Source organism: Podarcis melisellensis (assembly GCF_964234715.1).
Source record: "Podarcis melisellensis genome assembly, chromosome: 1".
In the NCBI taxonomy this organism is placed as follows: domain Eukaryota; kingdom Metazoa; phylum Chordata; class Lepidosauria; order Squamata; family Lacertidae; genus Podarcis; species Podarcis melisellensis.
Genome location: NC_138528.1, coordinates 58,081,766 through 58,109,704, shown reverse-complemented (window position 1 = coordinate 58,109,704; position 27,939 = coordinate 58,081,766).

Sequence of the window (27,939 nt, the reverse complement as noted above, 5' to 3'; positions counted from 1 at the left end):
TCTTATTAACTGCCACGGGGGAGGAAGCCGATTCCCCGAAGCCTGACAGATGCTTGAGGAATTTGAGGTGAAAGTTGCACTCAAAGTCCATTTTTGGTGGATATACAAAATATAAAATGTCATTGTTCAACAAAATCACCAGAGTCTGAGTGCCATTTGCTACACTTTCTGGAGTCAATGATCCAGATATTTATTGAGTCCATTGATTTCTACAGCTCTGCTCCGAGTATGACTAATGTTGTATCTCACCCTTGCTCTTTGTGCATTCCAGTACAAACTGACCTGATCCACACCTCTCAGTGAGGATGTGGGTCAGAAGAGAGCTTTGAATCATTGCGCTTCTCTGAAAGTTGCACCACAATAGTCACCTCAAAATGGAAATCAAAATCCATCTAAAAATTCCTGTTTTCACATGACATGCCAAATATGTTCAAAAGTATGCATTTAAATGCAGATCTAGACACAGTTATTGTGTGCAGGTGTTTTTTTTTTATGAAGATCAATGTGGACACAGGCTGGAATTATGAGTGAACACATGCAAAAATGACTTTGATCAGGAATAGAATTATTTTTCTATCCCTAATTGTAGCGCTCCCCACCAGCCTACTGCGTAAAAGTCAAATCTGGCCCTGCTGACCACTGGTCTATGCCCAGGAGGGAAGGTAACCCTTGGATCTCAAAATGTCCCCACACCTGCTATAAGCGGTACATAATTAATCAGCTCCCTCTTTCTCAATGAGTATTGTGCATAGAATTAAGTGTTTTTCAGCACAATACTAGGTACATTTAGAAGTTAGGCTGTGGTTTCATACAGCATATATCAGCACCCACCAGATATTTTGGACCACAGCTCCCATCAGCCCTAGCCAGCACAGTGTGTCTCAGTAGACATGTGTAGCACTGCACCGTTACTGACATTTAACAAATGATTTGTATTTTCAGGCTTTCTTTCATCACGAATTGCAAATGCTTTACCAAAGCTAACTCAGTCCATTAGTTCCAGTGGTGGTTGATGCTTTAACCAGAAAGGATGTGGCTGAATTCTATAGCAGTGAGACACACACTCTTTCCCCATGTTACATAATGTGGCCCTGCACACTCATTCTTTGGAAATTTACTTTGACAACTGCTGTCCTCTCCCAAACTGCCTCATTTTGGAGGCATTGTTGGGTTGCACAGACTGTACATTTTATTTTATATTCAGTTTATGGAAAGCACTGCCAGTCTTATGCTCAATTTGTGTCTTTCATGCAAGGTGATTTCCTTCTGGGTGTGACGGTCTCGTTTATGTGACTATTCCAAGATCTTTTTATTTCTGGGAAGTGAAAGCTCTTGCAACCATAGGTAGATGAGAAATCCTGCTGATTGTCTTGCGCGCTTATAAGCTGGCAGGTGACAAATGTCACATCTGTGGGCTGTATGCCACTGGAATGGCATAATGGATGAATCATGAAGCTAAAAGCCTCCTACAGGGAACCAGACAGAGGGCCTTCTTGGTAGTGGCGACCGCCCTGTGAAACGCCCTCCCTTCAGATGTCAAAGAGATAAACAACTACTTGACATTCAGAAGACATCTTAAGGCAGCCCTGTTCAGGGAGGTTTTTAATGTGTGACATTTTAGTGTATTTTTGGTCTCTGTGGAAGCCGGCCAGAGTGGCTGGGGAAACCCAGCTAGATGGGCGGGGTACAAATAAATTATTATTATTATTATTATTATTATTATTATTACTAATACAACTTAGTTGCATCTTTTAGAAATGTTGTCAAAACCTTTTTGCTTAAAGTTTGGCTGGATTATGAGTCCTCAGGTTAAACTAGCGTAAGATTTATTAATGCTTCTAGAAAGTGGGTTTTAATGACATTTCAGTGGATTGTGATATGTTTTTTAAAAGAATGTATTGGTGCCTACTCTCAGACTTCAAGGTAGGGCATGATGCACTCTGAGATCAAGAAATAAACTTCCAAAGAGGCTTGCATTTGTACTGAATTATATAAATTATTTATACATATAATTTATATAATCTGTTTAAAGATCTCAGCAACTGTATAGCCCATGATGTTTTCCACAAAAGAGGTCGAAATCTAAACAAAAAACTAAAGGAGAAACTGCCAAATGGCCAACAATAAATTGGGGTCTTCTAGTGCTTTTGTTTCATCCACACAGACTTTTGCTTAATGCATTGCTAATGGCCTTTGTGAGCAAAGGTGGTATCATAGAATGAATACTCTGAAATGGATGGAAAGTCAGTCCAAGTCCTATTCCCTGCCCATGTATCACTACCCAAATATGAGCACATACTAGCCTGACAATAGTGTCAAGCAGAGTGCAGATGCAAGGAAAAAGCAAATCTGTGTCTGCATGAGCTATTATTGTATGATCTGTCAACAGAAAGGGATAAGGATCTAGTGCCGTTAAAACTTTGCCCATTGACTTAACACTGTTTCTGTGGTTGAATGCCAATGATATGCATGTTACATATTTAAGTCTGTTTAACAACCATGGTTCTTTACCAAGCAAATTAACGGAAGTTATACTAGCTTGGCCTTTAATAAATGTCTTAAGCCTATCACAAATTGCATTTCGCAAAATTCTTTGAGTGCATCCATGACATTTAATCTGCATTCAAACTGGTTAAAAAATCTGTAGTGCTACAAACAAGTTGAAAAGATACTTAGCTTCCAAAAATTATTACCCTGGAATGTACCTTATACTGGACATTCCCTGACCATCGCCTACTAACTTAAAGTCCTTTTTCTTCATTGTTCTTGACTTTTTTAATATAAAAAAACCACTCCAAAACAGTACTCCTAATCAGATAATTGGTTCAAACAGGCAATGAGCAAATTATAGTTTTAGAAGACATTAATCAATGAGATGTATTTCACAATTACACTACTTTATTTTTTAAAACAGAAACTGCATTAATTGTTTGTGCTAGTAGGTTGGTACAACTTTATCGGGGTGATATTTCCTACTGCATGTCCAGGCACAGTGAGCCCACCACCAGCGGGGAGAGGTGCAATAAGAATAGGACAAGCATGTTGGAATTAAACAGGCCACAACTTTATTGATTACAGATGTCAGCAGGTTTTAGTGTAGGCATTGGGTGTGTATCCTGAATCACCAACCCATTTGCTGGTTGATTGTTTGGCAGTGCCACTCCTGGGTTAAGGATCACCCAATTTTGCAAAATGTGCACTTTTCCAAATTTTGTGATGCAGTTCTTCAGTCATATGTACAAAAAGTGCATATATTAGGGGGGAAGTAAGCATGAAAATGCAAGTATTCATCAACATATAAAAATAGATAATATTCGGGGGAATTGCTGGTAAAAATGCATATATTGGTGAAAACTGCATCAAAAATGTGTATATCAGAAAGTGTTAAAATCGAGATGTGGAAAATATGGAAACAACGAGGAGAGGCAGGACTGAGATTTGCGGATATGCTTCAAGGTCCAGACTATGGGAAACCCGAAAAATTAATAATTATAATTTGGAAGATAATTTAATCTTTTTTATTTTAGCATTTTATTTTTATTGGATTACGATTTGATGTGTTGATTGGATGTTTTTTTATTGGAAAAGTAATAAAAACTATTTAACAAAAAAATGTGTATATCAGGAGAAAGTTGCAGTAAAATGCTGACAATTTTTCATTTGGTTTAAAAACAAACAACCCCCCCTCCCCCGAATTGCTATAGAAATGTGGAGAACTGAATTTAAGAAACTGAGATAAACCAAAATAGTAAGCAGTGGTGGACTTTGGGCTCTCAAATTTCAGTGGCACCCGGCAGCGCTAACATTGGGCGCCCCCTGCCTCTCTTGCTCTGTTCTGAAGCATTGTTTTGGCTACCCTTGCAACGTGGTGCCCAGCGCGACTGCACTGGCAAAGCCACCCTAAAACCACCTCTGTTGTAAGAGTTGTCCATCCCTAGTCATTGTACAACACTCAACTGACTACACCACACCACCTTAGAAATAATTTTACTAAAGCTGAGGTGCCTTGGCAAAGTTGGGATTATGTAAACAAAGCATAGGAAACCCTTCAGAACTGCGGCAGGTATTTTGAACTCGTGAAACCTCTGGTGATATTCTTGCTTTGTTATCTCAAATCAATGCTTTGGAGAAGCAGTGGGTAAGAGAGAGGGGGAGACGGGGAGGTGCTGAAAGGGAAACAAAATCTATAGAGTTTTTCACCACACTCTTTACCATTAGCTCTAATCCTTCTGGTTGAAGCTTGGCTGTTGGCCAACTGACAGTTAAGCATCTGATGATCTATTATCCAATGAAGTGTGCTTTTTTTATTTGGAAAATATGATTAGGGAAGCTTTTTTTTTTTTTTTTGCTACTTATTTCCTCTGACTTAGTGCAGCCTTTGGCTGTTTCCTGAGCAAAAATGCTGCAGCTAAGCAGCCTCCCCACCCACCCACCCCCCTATCCTGAACAGCGTGTCTCAACATTTCCCTCTCAACCATCATGTAGGTCTCATTGCATTGTTGATTCCCATTCTGCCTCTGCTAGGATGTAAATTACTCCAGTTCTCCATCCCCTCCCTCTGTTCATGTACTTTCAAGGGGTTTAATCTGTGAAGGGGACCTACTTCAAAGCCCTCTGAAGCAGCTCATTTCTTGAAGGAGAGAAGGCCAATAAAACCAAATTAGATTTTTATCTCATTGTCTCTGTAGGAATGAAGTATAATAATTATTTCAGGCAAATACATGCCGGAGACGGTAATTAAGATCCCTATCATGCCTTTATAGACAAGTAGATTCTAAAATAAGCATTAGTAATAGGATTAGACATTATTGTGGTACCCCTCTCCTTCCCCAAGTGCTTCGCAAATTTGAATATACAAAGTTGTTCAAAGGGGTGGAGAGGGGGTAGAAAGGAAGGGAATCTACTCGGAGGTATCAATGTGATTACTTCAGCTCCTGTGCTTGTGGATCATTTTATTCCTTAATCTGTGTCGCGAAAATTTGTGGGAATGTTGAAGACAGCAGCTGCTCAGTAGGAGTGGGGTGGACTCCAGGTGTTAAATTCCTTCACATGTAGCACAGTGCTGAGATAACAACCCACTAAGACCAACCTTTGGTCTGCCCACATTATGGAGAAATACAATAGACATTCTAAGTCGAGGCAAACACAATGCACTACTAAATTCGAGGTAGGCCTCAATGGCAATAGGGCGCCGTTGCTCAAAAAAAGCATTCATTGCAACAATCTGGACAAAGTTTGTCAACAGCTGCAGAGCTGACTCTGGGTGTACTGGCACCATAGACAAGGATGGGATTGAGGAATGATTTCTTCCATTTTTCTCAGTCTCCTCTCCTTTCTGTGAGGTTTGTAAAGTCAATTAAAAGCTTATTTTCCTCCTCTTTGCAGTTGCTTCCTGTCTCTGAGCTAATGACCACTAAGATCAGAGCAGAAACATTCACATCCCTTGTCCGTGCTGACTCTCTAGGCAGTGGAGTCTTTTGGGACCAGAAAATGAAGCAAAAAAATGGCTAGTAGCAACAGCAGCAAGGATAAGGAAGAGGTCTGGGTCTCAGTCATGGGGGGCGGGGCACTGAGCATTTCTTACCCGGGGCCCTACAAAATCTGGGACTGGTACTGCTTGTGTTCCCACCAACTGTACTTCAGAGAGGCGTGGGGCGCATAACAATATTCTAATATTTATTTATCCAAATGCATAACTCTACCTTCACCACCTAGTAGTTGCAGGGTAGCTTCCAATGAAAGGCTCCCACCTGCTGACCACAGTGCATGGGCAACATCATATGGGCGGAAGACAGTGTCAGGGAAAAGGTCAGGAGCATTCCTCAGTGGTAACAGAGCAAGATGCAAGGACATTCTGTATCCATCATAGATTATCAAAACCACAGGACTATAGGAAGCTGTCTTATACTCATACCATTGGCCCACGTGACACAACATTTACACTGGTTAGCAGCACCTCTCCAGTATTAGAAATAGCCCTAATATGTGTGTTTGTATGTTTGTGTGTACAAATGTCAAATAGCATAATGCAAAACTAGCGCTGGCAGCAAGCAAAGCTCAAACTACACTGCATGTCTCAGTCTTCAGAGCCAAGATAGTTTTGAAAAAGGACAGACAAGGATTAATGGAAGGGATAGAGAGGCGCAGGCGGCTGTGAGTGGCTGCTAAACTTTATAATTCATTTGGTGAGAAATCAACTTGGCAAACTGCAGAGGTGGGCCTTAGTAGCAGTTAGAAAAGCACAAAACTGGACTGCTTATGCTTTGACCACTTTAGCACGCCGCTCACCTTGGAAGCAGATCCTGCTTTCCAAGGCAGTATTTGTTTTGGTCTCAGTTCTTCAATTTTCATGCTCCTTTTGCAGCAGCGTCAGGTCGATCCAGGGTTGGTTGCACAATGCTTGGCTGCATTGCCACAGCTCACTCTTCATACTTTTGTATTATCATGACTAATAATACTAATACTTAACAAGCGAAGTACATAGCATACTATGATGCTGGAACAGGGTGAGTAAGGCCGCCTTCAAAGCAAGCCCTTCTCCTCCCTGTGGTTTTGTGGCCAATTTGCATGCTTGTGGTTGTGTGACTGTATTACACATATACACAGTGCTGAGTAGTGGTTGGTTATTGGACAGTTTTTAGAAGGAATGCTAGAGGAGTTGGGGAGCTACAATAAAAGCTTTTATCAATATTTAAACTGAAACTAATCAGCCTCCAAATAAGTTTTGAGAGCAGCCTGGTTTTTTTCTGACCAGAGACACTCTGCATAGAGACAGTTTGAGGAGTTCCTCTACAACCTGGCTAGATTGTTACAGCATGGCCCACATTCTATGAATAAAATAAAATCGTAATAACGTCTGTGTATCTTGAGACTGTGTGCTCCAATATTTCTTTTTAAAACAAAGGGCTGTATTTTTTCAGTGCAGCTGAATGCTTCTTATGTTGCCTTATATTGAGAAACTATATTTACAGATGGTACAAACTGGAGCAATACTGATTTGGATCATTTCCATAAGAATATAAACTTGTTCTCGCAATAGTCTAATTTGGTATAACCTGATGAGGCTTCCAATTCTTTCTTTGGGAGATGGTGCTATAGTCCAATAAGCTTTGCACATAGTTGCTATTCACTCTAAATGGCCTTTGTTCTAGGCCATCCTGCTACTATTCATTGGGTTTCTCTCATTAATTCTTCTCTCTTCTCAGGAAGCGATTAGAACTTCCCGGATTAGTGATGGTACGCCTCTGCCTGTGGAACATAGAAGTCACTTTGCTTTCAGTGACAATAATGATATTGCAAGATTATGCATGTTCAATACTCTATTCACAATGCCCCTCGGTATTGGTGCTACAGCTTGTTTTTGTAATAAAAAAATACTTCCACTAATTTTGTACTCTTTGCAACCTTTTTCCTTCTTATTTGATCTGTAAATATGAATATAACAATTTGTGTGTACATAAAAAGAATTCCTCTAGTTTATTTTCCTACTCATGCAGATCTAATTCGGTTAATGTAAGCCTTAAGAGTCTAACTTAGGCTGCAATCCTATATACCCCCTTACCTGGGAGTAAGCTCCATTGAACTCTTTGGGTTTACTACTGAGCAGATATCCACAGGATTACACTGTAGGTTTTGGTGAATTCAAATCAATCTTGACATTTGAAAGGTATCATAAAATTATGCTCCATGATTACACCACTTCTTTTGAAAAATTAAATATGGTAACAAGTTCAACTGCTTTTTTCCATGTGGTTGGTGAGGCAGGACACTAACAGCCTAATCCGAGAAATTTGCACACAGTATTGTGAGGACACAGTCTTTGGATCAGTCCAAAGGCCCAGCTAACTTAGTATTTTGTTTTCTACACTGACCAGCCATATGTTTCTAGGAAGCCCACAAGCAGGACAAAAAAATAACACCCCTTTTTACTGCTCCCCCAGGAACAGGTATTCAGTGTTATGCTGCCTCTGTTCCATTTAGATTCACTCACAAGTTTTGCTCTAGTTGTAGACCTGGGCTCTGGCTCCTATCCTCTTCATTTTGGTTAAGCTGAAATATTTGATAGCAATTTCTAAATCAGCCTTCTACCAGTCATCTAGCCTTCTCCAGCTCCCATCAGCTTATGGTCAGAGATGATGAGTGTTGCTTTAAATAAAACTTCTGGAGGGAAACATGTTGTGGGAAACTGATCTGAATTGTTTCATCATCACAAACCATTAAAACGTTTTTTAAAAAAGCAATACAAAACTCTCTATATTTTTGCCACAATATTTCTGAAAGGTTTGATGTCAGACAATAGAGAATGACCTGCAAAGTTGATTCAAAACTGGCGCAAGGGGAACGCTGCCATCACAAACAGCAGAGGATGTTGTGCACTGTCTACCTTTTAGATATGAGAATTCAAATAGCTGTTTCATCACATCTGAGCATAATGGAATACTGATTCTGAATATAAGGAACAACTGTCCATTTGACCATATCTGAGATGGGTAAGCTGGGAATATTTTCATGTTCCACAATTTTATTTATATGAGCTTTAATGATGCATATTCATTGCTTATTAAAGTACTGTGTTAACAGGTATCACCCCAGCAGATTTCTCCTGTCTACCTCAATCGTGATCTGAAAGGACCACCTGTAGGGTAAAATGTTAGCTTGGTATCCATGGTCCATTCATTTCTTGGCCACTCTGATGAACCCGCCAATTAGTGCCAACTGTGGTGGTAGATTCTGTGATTTGGACACATGTTCATTGGAAAGGAGACTGAGATACCCAATTCATTTCACATAGCACACAATGAGTTCTTTGCTTTACGCTATACAAGTGAGGATTGTCGAAAGCTTTCTTCACTGTTAGCCTCTGTACGCTTACTGAGTGTAAATAAAAGGGAAATTGGTGTTATTGCAAAGACAAATTAGCACCAGAACTGAGCTGTATTTTTAAAAATGTGCTGCTAATTGTGTCCAATTTATGCTGCAAGTCTCGCTCAAATGCAAAAGCACAAAACCAATGGAAGGTGCCAAAGCAAGCTTGCACTTTTTTTTCTTTGCAAATTATCTATCTAGTTTCACACTACAGTAAGTGCCAAAGGGTTGCAATAAGAGCTTTATCTGGGGTAATCAAATTAGCACTGCATGTTAGTAAATGGAGTTTAATTTACAATGGGTTAGCTTTGCCACAGACTACATGGGCTGTCCAGGAGACAGATTTAAAGATTTCACTTTTTATTTTATTTTTTTATGAGGTTTCCTCTGATTATTTCTCTAAATTTAAATACACATAAAGCTGTTGAAATGGAAGAAATGAAGATTGTAATTGTATTCCATTTCCACAGAAGCATGGATTAAGTGTTGCAGATGTTACTAAATCTTTTAGGTCAGGCCTGAATCTGACAGACAGAATGTTATAAAAATCTAAGGCATGAGTTCATTGTCATTTTACCCAGTAGAGTCTTTCCTTTCCTTTATTTCTTGCATTTCAGACATTTTTCCACCTATGAGTGCATCCGAGCTCCTAATCGATGGGAATATTGAAATTATTCCAATGGTTTATGTTGGAGTGTGCCTATTTTTGTAGTGTAAATAGAAGGCTTGGCCTAATTTAGACAGTGACTGAGGGCCCATACAGACAACCAGTTAGCCCCCAACAGCTTCTTCTGTATCTTCCTGCCAAGTGGTAACAAGTATTCAGTTAAATGGGTGGAAATAATAAGTATGGTAGATTAGTTGCCTGTAACCAGTGCTTTTTTTCTGGGGGGACGCAGGGGGACACATACCCCTAAACATTTTGTGAATCTTTGTACAGTGGTACCTCGGGTTAAGTACTTAATTCGTTCCGGAGGTCTGTTCTTAACCTGAAACTGTTCTTAACCTGAAGCACCACTTTAGCTAATGGGGCCTTCTGCTGGCGCCGCGCCACCAGAGCCCAATTTCTGTTCTTATCCTGAAGCAAAGTTCTTAACCTGAAGCACTGTTTATGGCTTAGTGGAGTGTGTAACCTGAAGCATATGTAACCTGAAGCGTATGTAACCCGAGGTACCACTGTACTTTTGTCCATTTACTGTATTTTCCCCAATGTGAACTATAAAATGGTGGTTTTCTTGAGTCGAAATGAGAGTACGCCTAAACTTTTTTTTTAGGAAAAAAAAGCACTGCCTGTAACCACTCTGATAGGTTTATATCCAGGTCCTTGCAGCTCAGTGCTGTAGCAAATATCACTTCAGACCCCAATCTGTGCTGTAACAGAGCACTCCTTCAAACATAGCGCTTGCCACCCATTGTTTGCATTGTTTAAAGTTCCTGAATTTAAAGGTTCTTTTTTAAAAAAAAGCCTTACTCACTTCGTTGTAAACAGCTTTTTAATCAGTCACAAGGTTTTTACTTAATGTAGCCAGCTGACTAAATATGACAGTCCTACTTTTTATGCCTTAGGAGTGAAATTGAGTAGACCAGAGGCACTTTCCACCTATCCTTTCATTAATATGAGACCTCTTAAGTTGGTTGCAACTGGGGAAACTTTCTTCTTCTTTGCAGAAAATTCCTCTACCATTCCACCCCATGTTATATTTTGTACCACTGCCCACCTGCCATTGGTGAATCAGGGTTTCTGTAACTATAGCAGCAGGGTGGGGGAGGTGGTCATTCCTGCTGCTCTGCAGGAATCCTCATCTATATCCAAAGAAATCCCACCAGAGATAGTTGTTTCCTTTCTATGCATGTGAAGTGCCTGGGAACATTTTAACGATTTCTTGATGCAGTTAAAGGCTTATTAATCAGCTTTGATTGTGGTCGGATCAAGAATTCCCAATGAGACGAGGCAGCCTTCCAACAATAGAAGCAAAATAAGAACAGAACCAAGTATGGTTGCAGAACCACCTAGGAATAACAGTCAAAATAGCGCTAGACATTACATTTCTCAAACACACTGGATAGTAGTAAAAACAAAACAAAAAACACAAAACCCCTGCGGTATGCAGAAGAGAAAAATCAGATTGATTCCAAAGGAACTCTTATTAAGGAACAGCCGTTTGTATAAAACATGTGTTCCGCACAATTATAGTCACCCACATGCTTGATGAAATAGCATAGATACTATTCGTCTATGGAGCTGGATTGGAATAAAAGATGAGGGTTCCTTCCCCCCCCCCCTTTTCAGAACATCCTCCTCAGTCCTCTGAACATCCTCTGATATTAAGCCCCCACCCTCAATGCACTTTTACTGTGTGAGCCAAAAAGATTGCCCATTCTTTTGAACAATGCTTTGATGCTAAATATATAAAAATGTTTGATAACTCTCCAAGTAAAGAAGGTAAAAATAGGAATTTCCAGCTTCGGTTTCGCCTCCTTAGCTGTGCTGAGAGGGCAACTAATAGCACCAGCCCAAGTGAGCTGATTCCTTCCAGACCAAACTGCCTTTCCTTGAATCATCAGGAATGTCAAGATTGCAGGGTGGAAAACTTGGTGTTCTTTGCGATGAAGCAAGGGGCTCTCTCAGTGCCTATGCAACAGTTCTGCAAATGAGCGCATAGCAGATAGGTGGCTTAGTCCCATTCATTCCTGTTTATTAATGAGCATTTACAAAATGTATATGACATTCTTTTGCTTAGAAAAAGCCGCACCTTCAATTATTGCTGAAGTTTACAGTATGACTAAGGTTACCTTGCAGTTACTTGTACTTTGTCTGCCCTGAAGACATTTACATGTTGACTTGTCAGTCAGTTTTTTAGGATCTCAAGATAATGGGGGGGGGTATTTGTGTGTGTGTTATGTATTTTATGCTTTTATATTGTAAACTGTCCTGTGAACTTTGAATAAAGGGCAGTATATAAATTTAATAAATAATAAAGCTGAAGAATATAAATATATACTGTGTATATATACTGCTGCCAACTTAGATTTGAATTGGCATTGAATCTTCTCTCATAAAAGAATGAATTGGATGGACAACAGTGGCTAATATCTGCCTGGGAGACTTATTCCAAATTACCTTTCCAAACAAAGGAGCACATTTCCACATTGCACCAGCACTGGAAAGCAATGAATGTGCCATGCAGCTGTTCCTTTCATCCCCAGGGCCCAGCCTACAAGTTACTTGTGCTCAAAGTTATTTGGTCCAGTTGTATCACAGGGAAAAGAAAATGTCCATGCCTTGCATATGCCTTGAATGTCTGCAACGTTTAAAAAAATTGCTAGAAAGAATTGCTAACCATATACTAGAATTTAACACCATTTGTAACATGACATATCTGCTAAATTAATCTAATATGAAGAGTTTATCTCAGGGGAAAGCACCCTAAGGCCCAGGGGCTGGATGCGGCCCAATTGCGTTCTTAATCTGAGCCGACGTTTGGGCCAGATCTGACCCCCAGGCCTTAGTTGCCTACTCATGGTCTACTATCTCAAATCTGAGTGCTACTTTTGAATGCTGTGTTTCCACACCTCGTGGGTCTGAAATCCACCTAAGAACAAGATCTAGTGGAAGAAATCAATATGTGTTATTGAGTTAAAATCTTGTCTCAACTTTCCCATTTTGCCTTTGGTTCCTTTCCCTTTGTTCTGTGGATATTTTGCTACTCATAAGTTATAATTGTCTTTAATCCTGATGTGTACACCTTTGTATCGCGCCCACTGGAAGGCTTTGATGTTCTTATGTATTATTGTTTGTTTTTAAATTGAAATAAGGAACAAACCCCCAGTAATTTCAGCCCTACCTCACTTATGTATTCAAGGAAGTGTGCTATTTACATCAGGATTTGCTTTTCTTATCCCTTTATTTCCACTTAAAGCAATATAGGTGTGTTTGGTAATTATAAGAGCTTTCCATTCTCATACCAAACTACACCCACGCAAGTCAGTTCCAGTTCCAAGAACTAAAGGTTATTTGGATGGCAAAAGGAACAGGAAAAAGCCTCATGCTCCTCTTAAAAATAATTGCACAGGAAGTTTTTATTTATTAAAAAGAGAATAATTAAGTTGGGCAAGGTAGCTCTTTCTGTAAAAAATGAAATTATCAATCCAGCCTTTAGCTGCCTTGAAATAAGCAGTGTGTGTGCATTGTAGCAACTGAAGCACAAGCCTTTGGTCAACAAATGAATGAAATTCCAGGTGGGTAGGCATGTAGAACTTAGATACTAGTACTGACATGTATATGTTATGAGCTAAGTACGGTAAGTACTTTATCTGTCCTTTTAATCGGAAAGACCTTAGTTCTCTCTTTGGCGTGGGTGAGGAATCCTGTAGGTTGTTTTTGGAAACATAAGAAATGAACATCCACCAGGTAGCATAGAAATGTTCCAGCGGTTCTTTGCCTTTCCTGATGGGAAGTTTATGAGTTATCTTCTCAGTGATTGCAATGGTGATTGTACTGTGATTGAAGGGATAAGTCATAAGAAGCAAGTTAATAATTCCTTTGCAGGTGTGTGTGTGTGTGTATGAGAGAGACCCATGGACATTTCCACCTAAGGTAAAGAAATGTACCTTTCTGCGCATATTCCCTCCAGCAAAATTGAGATGAATGAGAATTTATATACAAAATTTGAATTGAGTGCAGGGCCACTTATTAATTACTTTTACAGAGTTCTCATGTATGTATGTATGTATGTATGTATGTATGTATGTAGACTTCAGAAGTTTATGTGACCATGTTCTGTTCCATATAGAATATTATGTTTTAATGTTGAGGTCTTTCCCCAAGACATTCTTAGGACTATTTAGTGCTCCTGGGGTTAAGTCTAGAAGTTCTTGGTATATAACAGAGACCAGACCTCTATCTCTATATCCTCTACTTCAGATGATTAATTTCAAATTTTGTTAGGGGTCTGGTGGCTTGTGTTGCCAATGCTTTACCTGCTAATAGATGAGAAAACTGTGTTTCTTGTAGCCAGGACTATCCCTGATTTCCTGTATTAATTTTGAATTGTTCTTTAGGTTTATCGTTAATGTAAAAAATTTCTGAGTCTAAATAGGTGTTTTTTTCTCCCATGAAAGAATAACATTGTGCAGAGCTGGATCTTGGACCTGGGGGTGCAAGTCAAGTGGGGTCAATGGACCAAGGTGATGCTGCCATCTTTTCCAAATTTGTGGCATACTTAATGTGTATGGATTGTGAAGTGTAGGTGGGCTCCCACAAGGCAAGACACAGTGATAACAGCAAGAAACTTTATTGAACTAACAGAACTGGACAACAAGGGCAAAGCAACTGCTTATATACATTTCTGAAGGCACGAGCCACTCCCAGTCCCAACATGATTGGCTGTCTAAACTTCCAAGCTGCGAATCATGACTCAGAGTTTAAGGGCCAATGGCAGAGGCCCAAATCCTGAAATGTTCTGTAATTTGATATCATGTATCTAATCAGAACACAGGGGCTCAGAATCCTTAGTCCAGACTCAAGCTCAGGCAAACACAGGCCACTGAAAACATAAGAGATTATTGTTTTAAACATATTTTCAGACAATTCAGTAAATGGACATATCCAGTGTCCAAATTTTTGTGTCTGGAATCATTTCATCTTCTAGGTCGATCCATTTGTAGTTGCCTTGTGGTAATAAAGCTCAAGTGGTTGAGTTGGAAGGCATCATAAGAGTTTAGTGTGATAAGCTCCACCCACCCCTTATAGTCTTCCTATAACGATTTTTCATAGCCAATCTGGGCTTATTCTTATTAAAAGCAAAGCTATTAAGCATGGCCTGCCAGTTTTTAATACCTAGGAATAGATAGAGGAATTTTGTATTTTATTGCCCTACATCGCATCCCCTGATTTTATCATCTTTTTCACATATGCTTCTGAACAAGCCTCCGCAGAAAAAAAGGCTATTGAAGGACAGCTACAGAAGTGAGTCGGCCAACTCTGCTTCTTGCAGCTAAGCAGCTTTTAGACTCCTGGGGCCCAGGCAGGTTGCCATGGCTCTGGATGCAATGCCACTATTGCTCCACACTAGCTCAGCTTAGTGTGTGTGATCTAATGTGTCTTCTAGGGACCAGGGAGCCCCATGAAATGCTCTACTGTTGTAAATGCACATGTCCTGAAAAGTTATCAAAGAACAGCAACAGAATCACACATATGGTCAATATTACTCTTTACTGAGGCTGAAGTCTAACATTGCCTTTTAGGAGTCTCTACGCATAACAACAGCAGTAAGGAATAATCAGTCCTGATGTAATACCGGGAACATTTGCAACAGGAGTAAGCCCCAATGAGACTTACCTCTCAGTAAACATGCTGAGACTGTACCATGCCATCTTATGCACGTTTAATTCAGAAGTAAGTCGAGCTGTGTTCAGCGGGGCTTACTTCCTAGGGAGTACATTTCATATTGCAGATTTAATCTGCCATCTCCTATCAACCAGAAATTCCCTGATCTATTGCTATTTATTCAACACACACTGCCTTTTACTAGGACTTTACAGTAGGAACAGATGAATCTATGATTTTCCATTTTTCCAATTGTTTGCCTCATTTCTGCAGCACTGGGTGATTAAAAAGAACTCAACAAGAAAAATATATCCAGATTGACATATTATTGTTTGTAGTTTCCGCTAAGAAGCCTATTTTTGAAATTTCTGCTAATAAAATGCAATTTTTGTATGAACTTTCCCCTAATGTGTGTGTGTGTGTGTGTGTGTGTGTGTGTGTGTCTGTGTGTGAAAGAGAGAGAGAGAGCTCTATTTTTTTCTTGTTGGATATCTGCATTGCAAAATCTGGAGAAATTTATGTTTGCATATTGGTTTGGAAAACATGAATTAGGTAGGTTCATATAAAAACAAGGGAACTGAAGACATTTCTCTGTCCTCCCTGCTTTAGAACCATAAGATTGTCTGGAACTAAAAAAGCATTTTAAAATTGGGATGTCAATACCTATTCTCAATGAGCCCTTGCCTCAGAAAAATGAAGTGGTCAATCCACTGGTTGTTCAGCTGCTTGCTTCCAGAATAAGGCCATTGTCAAAATTCACAGGGTTGCCATTTGCAGTTCGATTTATGAATTGTAACACATGGCTATGTTAAGAATTCTCACTGGGCACATATTTTATTTTATTACAATACAACATGCAGATTAAACAATCAACCGTAACATTCGACTCACAGACTGCATTGGCAAATCACTAATGTGTCTTGCATGGACTAATCACAATCTAGGCTGGTATTAAAGACAGATCAGCAAGATTCTTCCAGCTATTAGCAATTTTCCCATATGTGAGCCAAAGGTGAACCTATAAACTTTCCAGTTTTCAAAAATCCTAAAGAGGGAGAACCTCCCCTTAATCCTGCAGGGTCCCCCCCCCCCAATTTCCTTTACCCATAATAGAAATAAAGAGAACATTTAAAATGGTTCAAATCCTTTTTTTTCTACCGAAGAATTTAAGATTCTGTATATTGCTATGATTTAATGATCAGCTGTGAATGAAGAATATTGTTCACTTAGCAGTTTTTTCTGTTCTAGAAATTGCTTGCTTAGCTTTTATTATCAATCAGCTCAATGAAAAAGCTACATACTAGTTAACTGAAAAGTATTTCTAAATATGAACGGCCAGATGGGTCAAATCTTGAAAGTTCATCTTGCCTGACTTCAGATTTGCACTGCATAGTAACTAACAGTAAGTTATGAAGTTTGCTGACAAATCTTTCAGAGGAGCTGGTGTTTCAAAACGTTTTATTTTGATTAACCAAGCTTATCTAGGTTTGGGGGCAATTTATCTTAATTGACAATACCAGCACTTAAGGAAACATCATTTCAGAGACCTGGTCTTGATCCAAAATAAATCAGAAGATTAGGTCAAAAGAGATCTTCTATCCTAAGTGGGAGAACTGGCAAGCTTAGAGCCAGTGGTATCTTTTTATGCATTTGATGTCAGAAAAAGTGTCAGATACAGTGGTACCTCGGGTTAAGAACTTAATTCGTTATGGGGGTCCGTTCTTAACCTGAAACTGTTCTTAACTTGAGGTACCACTTTAGCTAATGGGGCCTCCTGCTGCCGCTGCGCTGCCGCTGCACGATTTCTGTCCTCATCCTGAAGCAAAGTTCTTAACCTGAGGTACTATTTCCGGCTTAATGGAGTCTGTAACCTGAAGCGTCTGTAACCCGAGGTACCACAGTATGTCTATTTGAATTGTGACCCAACAACTGAACTCATCTGGGAACAAGGAAGTGTCAGGACAGGCACAGGGCTCAAATTCACCAGAGGCAACAAGGTGGATAATCTAAAGTAGGGATGGAGTTTTAATGGAATTTTGTGGTTCTGACTCACATTGCTTTGCTCCCATGTGTTCCCAGACTGCACATCTGGTTTCTCCCATCCAGAACAAACCGAGTAACTTATTTCAGGTTGGATTTCTCACCGACCAAGACTTCTCCTATCTTGCCTGGATTAAGTATGCATTTCCTTGGACTGAGTTTTGTAACTGGGTGGTGTCTGAAAACCATCTAAGGCTGGTTAAGTGTGAAAGATGGATTTCTGCTGTGTATACTCAGCAGCTTTCCCTGACGATAAAGGGGATTTGAGGGTTTAATAAATAAATAAATAACATGGAAACCCCACAAACCGGGTATGCAAGGGAAAGATGGAACAAGACGCGATAAATGCTTTCATACACCTTGGGAAGTGAAAGCTCTGTTTACAGCCACCTACAGCTCTCAGAACCAGGCTCTGTCTCCAGCCTAAGCTAAACGAAGTGAAACAATGACAGCCAAACAAGTAAATTCTGTGTGGACGCGCGCATGGAAACACACACACGGAGCCCACAGGCTAGGATTAAAACTGGAATCCATCTATTTCCAGCGAATTTGACAACCCTGAGCAATGAGTGTTTCCTTCACCTTTTTACAGACATGTGTGTTCTAAATATCTAAAGGCAATCTTTAATTGAATTGTAACCTTATCTCTTTAGCTTACTTCCGCAATCAGTAGCAGTCGGTACAAAAGCTCAGTCCCGATTTCAAGATAAATAAGATATATCACAGCCCTCCTCTCGGCCCTGCATCCAGAAATCCCTCCTGACTCCTGCCATGTTTATCTACACCACCCTGGTGGTCTCCTCAGTGCTGGTGGCACAGGCAATGATAGCTCCCTGATGACTGCCAGGTCCACTCCTGTGTTCTCAGAGTGGGGCTACCAATAATTGCATGTCTCTCCAAAGGCTCCAATATTCTCATGAGGCCTAGCATGCTGTTTGGAAAGAAAACAATGGTCATGGGATACTCGGTCCGACTGGGGTTTTCAGCAATACTTCACAATAACAATTAAAAATAATTAACCCTGCCCTCAAGAATAGCACATTCCAAATCAGAGTGTTCAGTCTCACTCACTGAAGGTCTTAACGAATACATCATAAAGTACAAAGATTAAACGACATGAACCCAAAGTGCCCTTGCATCTTGAAATCTGTCAGTGACACCTATTCTGACACCATATTGAGAATTTAGGGATTTCACTTATTTATTTCTTTTTTAACAAGATGTAAGCATTGCTCATATAGTCATATATATCTCTCTCAGTGGTACCTCGGGTTACAAACAGACTCAGCTAACCCAGAATTAGTACTTCGGGTTAAGAACTTTACCTCAGGATGAGAACAGAAATCGTGCGCCGGTGGTGCACCGGCAGTGGGAAGCCCCATCAGCTAAAGTGGTACCTCAGGTTAAGACCAGTTTCAGGTTAGGAAAGGACCTCAAGAATGAATTAAGTTCATAACCAGAGGTACCACTGTACCAACCCTCTAAATGATTTACATAAAATAATGTAAAATAGCCATAAGAAAATACTGATAAACTCAACAGACTTTAAGTATGAAGAAAACATCATAAAGTTATTTAAATATAAATTACACACACACACACAATCTATATACGGTATCTGTATCTAGATAGTTGGCAGACAGACAGACAGACAGACAGATTGATAGATGATATAGTGTATATTTATGGGTATATATAGTCATAAAGGGAATAATTCAGCGTATGTGGCAATTGTTCCATCAGTGCAAGTTTTTCAACTTGCCAGATGGAATGATCCCCCTCAACTCCCGCTGTACACTATTCAAGGAGTTCTCTGAACCCACCTCAATATACTTTGTGTAGTAGGGAGAAGAGAGGGTGAGCCCCCTGGCATAATAATAATAATAATAATAATAATAATAATAATAATAATAAATATTATTTATACCCCGCCGATCTGGCTGGGCCTCCCCAGCCACTCTGGGCGGCTTCCATAGAAACCAAAAATACAGTAAAATATCACCCGTTAAAAACTTCCCTGAACAGGGCTGCCTTAAGATGTCTTCTGAATGTCAGGTAGTTGTTTATCGCTTTGACATCTGCTGGAAGGGCGTTCCACAGGGCGGGCGCCACTACCGAGAAGGCCTTCTGCCTGATTCCCTGTAGCTTTGCTTCTCGCAATGAGGGAACTGCCAGAAGGCCCTCGGCACTGGACCTCAGCGTCCGGGCAGAATGATGGGGATGGAGACGCTCCTTCAGTTATACTGGACCGAGGCCATTTGCAAAGGTCCTTGCATGGACTTCCACTAGTGGGACTAATTAGTTGAATCCCAACCAACAAAATTACATGTGTGGATAGGCCTGCATTATGGTAAATAGGCTATTGTCTTCCACCCTCTCACTCAGGAATAAACCTCATTGAAATCAGCGAGATGCGTTCTTAAGTAATATAGGTGCCTTTGGTGAAGAAATCTATTTCCCCCAGCTTCCCCCCAAATTATTACCCATAGCGGGACCAATGGACTGAATCTAGACAACTAGGTTGTACTGGAGTTTTCTTCTTCCATCTGGTCTCCTCTCTTCAGTCGGCAAACGAAAGGCTCTTTCCAACATCCCCCATCCCCTGCCAAAGTTGCTAGAGCATGGTTTGGACAAATAAGCAAGAAGAGTGATTTGGTGTAAAATGTTTAGTTTGGGTTTAAACAAGTTTGGGGATTGTTAGGATGAAATGTCGGTGGTGTGCTTTCACCATATAGTCCGCAACTGGAAAAGGACTTCAGGACCATGGACCTGAATGGCAGCTGTGGGACGGGGGAAATGAATAGGAATTTTTAACGAGTTAAGATTAAAAGGAAGAAGCCTTTGAAGTTGACTTGAGCTCAGTTAAAAGTGAACTTTAGTTAAAAAACTAAATTAAAAAGAGTTTTGTTGATTCATGAGAAATGCACGGAAAACTCCACAAATCGCCTATTAGTACTATCTTTCATTTTCAAATACAAGAAGGCAGTTTCTTTTTTGTGAGCCCACAGAAAAGCTCGCAAATTTACTCAGAACTTGCCCTCCTTTACCTGACAACAATGTTACACTTGTAACACAGTTTTCAGAACAACAATTTACCTGTGTTAGATCCTTCTTCCTATCTCCATGTGAAAAACATTATAAAAGTAAATAGATTATAAAGGAGATGAGGACAGCCAGAAAATAGATATTCATAGACAGGTGAAACATGAAAGCGGTTTCCAATAGTATTGCTCAGCCATTCAACTCGATCCCGTGACCTGGTGACCCAGCACTAACCTTTATTGACAAAAAGGGTAGTGTAAGTCAAACTCAATTTTAAAGGCTAGTTTTCCCTCTGCCCTGCTTAGTTTGGCTCAGCCAGCAGTAGCCCCACTCCTGAACAGAGTCTGGAGTAGTGTTAATTTACACTACTTTAACTTAGCCAGAGTAAGTTCCGCCAGCTTCCTGTATTTCAGATTGTCCTGTAAGTAAGTAATACTTTAGCTGTGTTGAGTAACTCCAGTGGATTCCAAAGGGAGTAAATCTTGATTCTGATGGGAGTAAATCTTGACTCCTAGTCCTACCTAGTTTCTTTTGTAAATCTCTCAAAGTGAGGTTCTCAGTTAGAATGTGAAAGACCCTCTTGGCACTGTGTAGTTTCACAGGAACATCCACTGTTGAGTTGACTGTGAAAGGAACTGTTAATAACCCTTTGGACATCTGAAGTCACTCATGTATAACTTCTGTACAGCATTGGATAAGAATAGATGTTAAACGATGAAATCTGGAGAGCAATGTTTTGGAAAATATGTTTTTATTTTTTGGCAAAGATGGGCCATCAGTGACTGTGAGAAATAAGTTTCAAAGTTGATTGGAACAAGCAACTTCTTGCAAAGTTGTGCAAGTTAGAAGCTATGGTTCTTGCAGATTAATCTCTGGTGTGACAGGTTGCAATTATCAGGCTCAGAGTAATCTCTGTATTGTGCTTCCTCAATCTTTTTCCCCAAGAAAACCCAGAACTAAATGAACTTTATATTGGAAGCAGAATACTCCCAGGTACTAGTCCAATACCCTAACTACCACACCACATACACATATTCCACCTTTAAGCTCAAATATATGTCAAGTAACACAAAACCCCAGATAATTTATGGAGGCTGAAGAATGCTACAAACAGAGGAGCAATCCAGAGTTCTGTCAGTGACACTGAAAGGAGTGATTCTAAGCCTGTCTCCAACTTATGAGTAGCAAGGTGTTTTCAGACAGTGGCACATGAGGAAACAGGTCCACGTGGTGGCTTATGTGTTGAAACAAGTAAAAAGCTGTGGCTGCACCACAGTAGACTGACATGCTGCTAAATGGGTGGGGTTATTCTCTGAAAATGAGCTGTCATACTACCCACCCTAACTGTGAAAACCTGGCCAAGTGTGTTTCCCCAAGATCTACAAGAGCAAAGGGCCCTGGCACTATAGCAGTGCTTCACTTGTTTTTGAATTTCTGAATGAGGATCCAAGTTGAACTAGAAAACTTTTGGTTTCTCAGCATCTGTAGCAACAAATCATGATGACACATCGGAGCCAAAGGAACAAGAATGAACATGTGGCTGCTTCCATGGACACCACATTAATCTTCATGGTAAAATGGTTACAGCTGAGGGTAGATCTCCCCACCCGCAGAATGTTACCCTGTTCAAATAATCCACCACGCCGAGTTCCCTTTAATGTAGCATGTCAGGATACATATGGAGGATCCCATGGTAAAGTACTACAGAGACTTGGTTCTGCAGAAGATGTTTAGGTTTCGGCCAGGATTGAAAAACAAAGGATATACAGCTTCTCCACTAATCAAAACCACAGCTAATCTGCTATTCAGATGTGCCATTTGCAACTGTGCTGGAGCCCAGAAGCCATAATGCATGTACAAGAAAAGCTTTCAGAGAAAACTTGTGGAAGAGCCATATCAGGAGTCCTCAGAGGGTCACGAACCAGTTTTGTGTGGTGTTTTATCCAAATCTCAGCTATTTTTTGGAAGGAGAGGCTGACTGTGTGTGACATCATGAGCTTAACTATTCCACTTGCTCTGCGCCTTGCCCTAGGAGCCTCTATTAAAAAGCTGCTGCTTTTGAGGACTTCTGGAGAGGTGATAATGTGTATGATGTAGCCACCTTGAGGCATATGTGAAAAGTAAAGTAGTGTTAATTAAAGGAAAGTAAATCAATTTCTAAAGTAACATAAACATAAGTGGCTGAGGTTTTCCCTGACCCCTTAAGAAGTTGGTGCCTTGAAGAAAATGCTTGAGTGACATTGATGGGCCTGTTTCCTCCTTCAGACAGGCTTCAGACATCTTTTTTCTTATACTCATTATCTACTGCAATGCCTCTCTATAGCCCAAGCCATAAAGTTCTGTCACTTGATTCAGGTCACTGCTAAGACAACCTGTATGTTTTGTCTCAACTGCAGAACACTAACTATGGTCCTGAAACACATGCCTCAGTCCCTCTCCAAGGTGCTGATTCTGTTTTGCCTTGGACTTCTGACCTCCCTCTTACTTGAACCATCCCCTAGCCTCAGTGATGGGCCATTCCATGCATCAGGATACTAGGAGCACCTATTCTGTCATGCTTCCTCCCTTGGCACTTGTTTCTCCAAGTTGGCCATAACTTAAGGCAGCCAGATGAACTAGTTACTGTGTTTGAAAGTTCTCTGGGGAGGTGCCGGCATATGTTATCACCACTAGCAGCTTCACTGTAGTAGGGACTATTGTTGCTACATTTAGCATCACTTAAGTTTGTTTATTTTGTTTTTTCTTGTCGTGCACATGAAGTTTCCAGGCTGAGGGAGTCAGCCTACTGCAGAATATTCTGGAAGAAATAAATGTTAGTGCTCCTTTTCTACATCAATTTTCTACATCTTAGAACAGCGATGGTTACTTCTGGTAACATGCTATCCCAGTTTTCCTCCAATCAGCAGTAATATAACAAGACTATAGTACAACTTAGGTATAACACTAAATCCCTTATTTCCCTCGCTTTCTGAACCAAATAAGTTGGATTGTTAAAGGTTTACTTTATGTTTAGTGCCTTTTCTCAGCCCTGATGAGAGAGTTCATAATAGGGGCGCACTAGATATCTTGGTTTCCATTAAAGCTGGAGAAAAATGGATGTTGGCAATAAATGACCAGAATGGAAACTGTGTTTGTATTTTATCAATATTTATATTGAAACAAGGAACAAGAAGCCGGTGGGTTTTTTAAAAAGATATTTGTATAAGTTAGGCAACACCGCTGAGGCCATCTTTTGAGTATTATACAACTAGGAGAGCTATGATCAGTAAGCCAGACAGGGGTGTTTGTGTGTGTGTGTGTGCGTGTGTGCGTTTACAAATTGGGCTATAATGTAATGCAGACAAACGTCGGCTCCCACGGCCAGTAAAGCGAGATGAACGCCGCAACCCCAGAATCGTTCGCGACTGGACTTAACTGTCGGGGGTCCTTTACCTTTACCTTGTTTTTACAGCTGATAAATTATTCAGAGTTTATAGCACCTTATCAAAAATACAAAAAGATAAAATTTAAGCAAACCATTTTGTGGCTTTGTCAACCTGTCTGCAGTTTTTGATTTAGTGAATTGGGAGCATCTGTGGATAAGATTATTCCAGACAGTATTTTGTAACTGGAATAATAAATATTAAACTCTTGCTCATATTTGGCTTATCAATGGAGGTTCTCATATAATCTAGAAGAGGATAATCAAGGATGAAGATATTGGGAAATGCTCATGATCTGTAATCAAAACCATTCTAACTCTCAGTTTTCTCTATGGTGTTATTACCTACAGGTTAACCATGTACAATAGGAACACTCAGATCTTGTATTTTATCTTCTAATGATAGCTGTGCCTCCATAATATGCCATCTGCTTCTCTTGAGTACAAATTTACAACAAACAACCCTGGAGCAACATTTGTGTCTATATATTAAGATATGACAGAGTATGTTGACACTTCTTATTATATAACACCTATTATATAAAAATCTGAATTCCTTTTGTCCTGTTGTTAGAGCTTTCTTCGCAGTTGTTAGAGCTTTCTTCGCAGCTTAACTAAAGTTTGCTTCCTGTTGTGATGTTCTGGTAATATTTAGGCTAGACTACTGCAATGTTTTGTGCATGGGGCTGGCTGGCTTTGGAAGTGGCTTGGAAAGTTCACTATGTGTTCGGGACGTACCTGAAAGAGCTCAGTTGGATATTGGTCCATTTCTCAGGTGATGTTTTCCTTTAAAGCCCTGCATGGCTTGGTATCTGGGTATTCCCACATCAACCTACCCATATCTGAGGTCATCCTTTGAGGTCCTTCTTTAGGTACCCCTGTAATCATGGGTGAGGAAGGTGAGGAGTTCAAAAAAATGATTTCTTTATTGTAGGTATGAATGTAGATCATTCTCCCCAAGAATAGTTGCCTGGCATCTGCATCAATGTCTTTGTGACATAAGCTGAAGACCTTGTGCATTTCCCCATGCATTGCAAGGTGATCTATTTAAATTCAGAAAGAGATAGCTAGCTAGCTAGCTAGCTAGCTAGCTAGCTAGCTAGCTTTGTTGTTTAGTCGTTTAGTCGTGTCCGACTCTTCATGACCCCATGGACCAGAGAACGCCAGGCACCTCTGTCCTCCACTGCCTCCCGCAGTTTGGTCAAACTCATGCTGGTAACCTCAAAAACACTATCCAACCATCTCGTCCTCTGTCGCCCCCTTCTCCTTGTGCCCTCCATCTAGCTAGCCATAATATCACTAAAAAGTAATCTGTAGAAAATCTTTATTTACATGTAAATTTATATGAAATGTGTTCAGTTTTGATCACCTGCACTAGTGAGCATCTGATTTAGTATGCTTCTTAATCAAACTGGACACATTTTGCTAAATCAGATCACAACTGCAGACAGATTTACAAGGTCCATGGGGTCACGAAGAGTCGGACACGACTAAGCAACTAAACAACAAGACCCATTTAACCAAATGGAAATTACTTTTAGGGAGGCATGTATAGGATTTTGTCTTATGTAATAATTACACCCAAAGAATTCTCTATCTTTATTTTAACAATTTATTGGCAATTTCCTTATCTTAATCTTCTGATGCATATAAACAATAAGCCTGAACTTGAAACTCTTGCTGGCACTTTTCTTTTATCTTAATCTTCTTTTATCTTAATCTTATGATGATATAAACAATAAATGTGAACTTGAAACTATTTCCTATTGGGTTTTAGTGATTTGCTCCATAAGAACTGCTCCAACACACCTTTTACAGTTAGGGTGGGATTCTGGGTTGGCAATAAACAAAGGTCAGTCTTTATGAATTATGAATTTACATGTTTGGGGGTGGTTTTCTTTCTGAATAGTGCTTCTTCTATGAAATTTCCCTTTCCTGCATTAGTTGAGATTCCTGCATTGCAGGGAGTGAACTAAATGACTTTTGGTGATCCCTTCCAACTCTATGATCCAGTGATTTAATATGGGACCCCAGATTCCAAGCTAAATAAGATGGCTTTGAAATGATCTCTGGGGTTGGACCGTAGTATAAATAGTAGCAATTACAATAATCAATAAGTGGTAGAATCTGTCTTTACTGCTTTATATTCCACATCTAAACTAGTGTTCTTTTGAAAATGAGTCAAGAGTTAAATCTGTGTTTCCTGAATCTCAACGTTATGCTTTTCTGCTATGCAAATAGGGAGAAGTAGCGTAATTGTCAGCCAGTGCGTCTTCTGCCTTGCCTAGTAATAAATTCAAAATATGAGAATGGATGTTCTTTTCCACTTAAGTGAGATGTGATGCAAAACTTCCTCTAACATTTTTGTTGTTTTTATGTGGGGCTTTACATCACAGTTGCCAAATGTCTTGAGAGAGACACTGTGGCATTTATGTTGCATAAGGAATGCGGAAGCCCTAGAAATCTTGCACAAAACCTGTTATTGGCCACATTTCCAACTCAAAGTTAAGGACAGGAGAACACTTAGAATGTCAACAGGCACCTGACACTTTGAGAAATGAACCCATCATAAACATTGCAGTACTTAGCCTGCTTACCTCTAAATAATTACATCTGCCTTGGTGAGAATACTTTGCATTAAGTGGTGTCAAGGTTAGGCCGCTGAACCTGCAATTTTTGAGTAGGTGTTCTAGTCAAATCTACAGTATATTTGTGATTGCTATCAATTCTGCTCTTCAGCATCCAATTCCATCGAGAAACTAGGCTTCCATTGCGGAAAGGTGGCCTAGTTCCGGAATGTCTAACACTTACTAGCTTTCAAAAACCACTTTATTATATTTATCACTTTCCTGAAGTCAAGGAGATTCTAGGGAATAAAATATAACCTTTTAATAAAAGCGGGAGCAATTGCTTACAACTGCCAAATTGGAGAAATGGCTTCCAAGATGTGAAAAGGAGAGAGAGAGCATTTTGGCTTGGAAAGATTCCTTATTAGACTTATTGAGCCCCACCTATCAAACCTGGCTTGTTATAAACTATGTTCAGGAGTCAGAGAGTCATTACCAATGTTAAAAATGAAAGTTCAATCTAGCTGTTGATGGATCATAACCTCAATGTTTTGGCAGCGCTGTTTTGTTTACTTTTTTTCTCTATTATACTAACGTGTTTGTTCAGGTAATGGAATTTAGAGTTTTTCCGTCTTTTTAGATATTCACGCTCTTCCTGGCAAGGTCTGAACAGTTTTGCTATTCCTTATAATTATACCTAGAGGTAAAATAAATACTTTCCCACGGGTCCACTGTGGTAATTTGTCACTGTGGGTCTAGAGGCTTAGTTGCACAACAAGTATTTCTGCCGTAGTGTCTTTTCATTTTTGACAAATCTTAATGGCATGGGGACTTTGTGTCCACCAGGAATGATTAGCTTAAAGTCAGCATAGGGGAACACCATTGTAAGTTTTAGAAGATGGACTCAGAAAGGAGGATACATCTTGTATTAGTAAAAGGTTGGCAAAACAGAACAAAGGTGGCTCTGGGTCCAAAAAAAATGGTGGGTGGAAAAGCACATATTATGCTAGGTCAGGAGTAGGTTGTCCTCAGGCATGCAAGGTCCATCTCCATGGGCCACCAACATATTTAAAGTTTACAATGCTATAGTGCATATCCTGAATCTCTTAACAGTTGGCATAACTAACTGATGTTTCGGTTTCGAATGTGCACTCATTCTTAAGAAAATAAGGAATGTCTTGTTAGATAAAATTAAAGAAAAGATTGAATGGATTCTTTGCAAGAAACTAGTAACCAACAGACACGTAGACCACCAGGAACTAGTCAGTGATCCACCAGGGAACAATTATCTATCTTCTGCCATCTACAGAACTTTAAGATTTTTCATCTTAGGCTAGAGGGATGGGCAAGATGGTCCCCCAGATCCAAGCACCCCTGAAAGTGTGCATAAGAATGCATATATTAGTGAAAATAATAAACAGAATTCCTCATACAGGAGGCAAAATTGCATGCTAACATGTACATTGGAAGAAATTGTACTACAATGCTAATGGATTTTCAAGGGATTTTTTTAAAAATGGAAGCTGATAGGGATATGTGGAAAACCAAACTTAAGTCTGGACAAATCAGAAACAGTGAGAAGTTGAAAGTGAGAGATTTTCCTATTCCTAACTCTGTAAACACTCACTGGAAGGACAGATCGTGAAGCTGAAGCTGAGGCTCCAATACTTTGGCCA